This window comes from Palaemon carinicauda, chromosome 9 (assembly GCF_036898095.1).
Source record: "Palaemon carinicauda isolate YSFRI2023 chromosome 9, ASM3689809v2, whole genome shotgun sequence".
Lineage (NCBI taxonomy): Eukaryota > Metazoa > Arthropoda > Malacostraca > Decapoda > Palaemonidae > Palaemon > Palaemon carinicauda.
The window spans coordinates 131,313,851-131,318,850 of NC_090733.1; positions in this window are offsets into that span (position 1 = coordinate 131,313,851).

Below are 5,000 nucleotides of genomic sequence, written 5' to 3' on the forward strand. Positions count from 1 at the left end.
GCGAAGAAGTTTATGGCTGGGGAAGAATTTATGGGGAGGAGTTGAGGATTAGTCGTCGTGTTTACACTAGTTACCCCGTTACCGACATGCCCACACGCCGGACGCATAAATTTCGCCTTAATTACGCCCACCAGGCAGATATCGGCAACCGAAGAGGCTGCTGCCGCTGTGGCGGGATGCTGAGTAAACTACGGAGATCTAGGTAGCAAGGGGGGAGGGGGGATATCACCTGCAGGAGATCAGGGGAAGAAACGACACCTGTCGGAGATCATGGGAAGAACCATTACCTGTTGGAGATCAGTGGAGAAGCTAATACCTTCGGGAGATAAGGGGGAAAACATTCATGAAAGATGGCGTTTAGGTGTAGGGAGCATAGGGGAATAGACACCCACCTGAAGGAGGTCATGGAAAAGAGTTTTATCTTCAGGAGATGGGAGAAATGGTCTTTACGGAGACTGTAGCGGAGGTAAAAGGAGTATCAAGGAAAATTAATTTTGTGTCAAGAGATCATTAAAAAGGATTTTAAGGTATTGTGTGATGACGGTCAAAGTACTTAATTATTAGAAGGGTGATCACTTTTGGGAGGTCAGAATGAATAGATTTTGGGGAGACATTGTTAAGTCGTAAATTTTATTGATGGAATTAGTTATTTAAACAAAAGATTGAGGAAAAAGTTGCATAAGAATTCAGATAAAATAGTTTCGGTCAAAATGTTTTAAAGACATAAGCAATGGAGAAAATAATTTAGAAAGAAAATAAGTTTAACGTGATAAAGGTATAGTGGTATTGAATTTTATATAGTCAAACAAATAAACTTGCGGCGGAATGTTCTTGGAAAAATATTATCTTAAAAATATCTATGTACAAGAAGCTTTTTTGTAGATCCGAGGAGGCACCTTTGTTAAAAGATGAAGAAGACGACATTGTTTGTAGATGTTTCTCGAAGGAATTTTTCAATTAGTGTAAGATGATTCTACTATATTTATTAAAACTTTAAGAGCGAACTTCAATTGAAATAAAGATTAGGTTAGGTCCCTTAGATCGACTATGTAAAAGAGCTTCAAAACAATAAGTAAATCACGCTGTAAACATCATGAATATTAGTAATATACAGTATATTTAACTGATATGAAAAGGAAGGAAGAAAGAAACAGATTCTGGAAAACAAAACAAAAAACATTGTATATATACTTTCCAAAAACGTCTTGCTCAAAAACAATCCCTGAAAAGTAACTACAGTTGCATACCATCACCATTTTGCAAATTGATTCTGTCTCTGCAGCTGGTTTTATTGCTAGCGTTGTTGTTGCTGCTGCTGCTTATGTAAACACCACATAGTATTTTGAATATTGACAGTTGCCTTGTGATTACCTTCGCCAACTTCGTTACGAAGGATATCTTTTGGTAGGTGTGTATTTATTTGTTTGTGTGTGTGTTTGTGATTCGTATAACTCAAAAACTATTTGACCGAAATTCATGAAATTTGGTGGGATGATTGGTCATGATCTAAGGACTATTTGAATAGATTTTGGGAGTGATTGGGTCAAAGGTCAAGGTCATGAAAAGGTCAAAACCGTCTTTTTGCTATAATTTGGTCCCTTTTGCCCGATTTGCATAAAACTACTGTCAAAAACTATTTGACCGAAATTCATGAAATTTGGTGGGGTGATTGGTCATGATCTAAGGACTATTTGATTAGATTTTGGGAGTGATTGGGTCAAAGGTCAAGGTCATGAAAAGGTCAAAACCGTCTTTTTGCTATAATTTGGTCCCTTTTGCCCGATTTGCATAAAACTACTGTCAACACGTGCATAATTCATTTACCTATATTTTTATACACAACATGATATAGGCGAAGGTATGCGCTCTACCGAGTTCCAGTTCTAGTTGTTACAGTTTCTCCCTCTTCGAATTATGCATTACGTTCGAGGTCTCCTTATGATGGATGGGTCAAGTTCCTCCTTGTCCAAACCAACATTGGGAATTATTCAACATTGGATAGACATGCTCTAGCTTTTGACATTAACAAGAACCTAGATTTTCGATAACAATTATCGTTTTCTTTTTATGAAATGGTTGTATGTGACTTGCCGCGTAAAATAATGACCTGTTAACATGAATAAACATGTAAGCATGTAAATATGCATTATATATACCTATACTATACATGCATATATATATATATATATATATATATATATATATATAGTTTATATATATATATCTACTTATATATATATATAGTTTATATATATATATATAGTTTATATATATTATATATATATATATATATATATGTGGGAGGTGTGCGTATACACACACACACACACACACATATATATATATATATATATATAATATTTATGTGGGAGTGTGCGTATACACACATACACAAATATATATATATATATATATATATATATATATGTATATATATATGTATATGTATATATATATGTGTGTGTGTATATATATATATATATATATATATATATATATATATATATATATATATATATATATATATATATAAATTCACTACTTCAATATGGATCCTCAAACTAAAAACTGTCTTCAGCGCCAATCTTTCTTCTATCTGTGATCCCAGCTGATTCTTTTCTCTATCTTCTTCCCATATGCTACTCTCTCCTTCGTCTTATCAAAGTGGATGGCTGGTTGAAAGGGGTTTCAATAAAAGCAAGATAAGACTGAGGGGCGAATGACTTATCAAAAATGTAAGAGGAGGAATAGAGAGAATAGAAGGTACGAAGACAGAGAAAGCTAGTGGTGAATGAAAGAAAGGTTTGAAGAGAAGCTGGGATTGAGATTTGGGGAAAACATTGTTGATATTTTCTTAAAAGATTGCTGTTGACCTGGCGGTAGCGTCCTTGCCTGGTGATCGCCATACTGGGGTTCGAATCCAGCTGAAACTCGTTAGTTCATTTGGTCGCTGTATCCTCACCATCTTTGTGAAAATATAGGGGTGTTGGGGGAGCCTTTAGATCCATCTGCTGAGTCATCAGCAGCCAATACCTGGTTCTACCTTGGGTGGAGTGGGGTCTTGGGCGCTGATCATATGTATATATGGTTACTCTTTAGGGCATTGTCCTGCTTGATAGGGCAATGTCACTGTTCATTGTCTCTGCCATTCATGAGCGGCCATTAAACCTTTAAATTGTGCATCAGTGCAGTCGTTTTTGGAACTAAAGGGTACCAGAATGAAGGTTATCTACCAATTTCACACGGGATTGTGAAAAATTCTTTCCAAAATAATAAACATTGTATTAACGTCAGGGAAACGATAGTAGTCAGTTTGAAGCAATTAGAGAATGTAGATTGATGCGGATGCTTTTATTTAAGGTATCTTTTCAACAAGATCATCTTTATCTCAAAATCAGATAAGAAACATGAAAATCATAGATGTTTATTGTTCTTTGAGGCCAAAGTTATAAGTGAAATTTATATTTTCATTATATACTCATATATTGGCATAGTAATACATGCATATATATATATATATATATATATATATATATATATATATATATATACATAGTAGATAAGTAACTGAGAAACTAAACAGAATTATAACCCTAAATAATATATATATGATATATATATATATATATATAAATATATATATACATATATATATTATATATATATACATATATATAATATTATATATATATATATAAATATATATATATATATATATATATATATATATGTGTGTGTGTGTGTGTATATATATATATATATTATATATATATTATATATATATATATTATAGTAAATGAGTAAGTTACTGAGAAATTGAAGAGAATATATAACCCTGAATAATTTTATATATATATATATATATATATATATATATATATATATATATAAAATAACCCTGAATAATTTTTATATATATATATAAATATAACCCTGAATAATTTCATATATATATCTAAATAAGTAACTGAGAAATTAATAACAGAAATGTAACCCTGAATATGAATTTTCTAAAAACTGTTAGTGCAAATAGCATGGTTAATCCCAGGATTATTTAGGTATTATACCAAATTTCGAAAAATCAGTATCCGCTAACTGCAGTCTTTCATCCCCCCCAAAAATCCTGCATTGAATTCAATAATTGATCCCATTATATAATATTCAATTTTATAAATAGAAAAGTAAGAAAATTCCATTTTATGAAATATGATATTCATGAAATTTACAAAAAAAAAAAAATTATTAATGCGTATGCCTAAATGAATTTGCCAAAGGAGAAAGAGCTCTCTCTCTCTCTCTCCTCTCTCTCTCTCTCTCTCTCTCTCTCTCTCTCTCTCTCTCTCTCTCTCTCTCTCTCTCTCATATGTGCTTAGAATATGCATACATTTTCACCATCCTATCGCAGAACAATTCAAGAAAGCCCGAACTAATTATCAAGTTGAATTGATTAATATTACGGTTGACTGGTAAACAACAACAACAACAACAACAACAAAGTTTCTGGTTAATAGTTTTTCAACTAAGTTGTGAATTTTCAATGGGGGGAATATTAAACTTGAAGAATGTGTTAATTGTAATGGAAGTTTCTTTAAAAAAAGAAAAAAATCGAAATGATAGATAAATTAACCAAGACAGAGCATTAACAAAGTAAGTTTTAATTGGTATTGATCATACGGTTGCTCTAATGGATAAATGGTGTTCTGAATTCATTTAATATTCGTTCCTATCAGTAATTCAGTTCCTACCTAATCCCCTAATTACACTCGTCACTTCTGATGATAATAATAAAAGTAACTAGAGGGGTACTCAGTAGAGCGCAGACCTCCGCTGCGGCAGCTTATTTCTCGACCTTGACCTTGACCTTTGACATTAACATGTATCAATTGGGGTGGAGTTCCATACACACATATATTTATACTCAGTTTTATGTCTCTGTGACAACGATGTCCAAACTTGCGGCTCATTGCGGGAATTGGACATTTTGCTTGACCATGACCTTG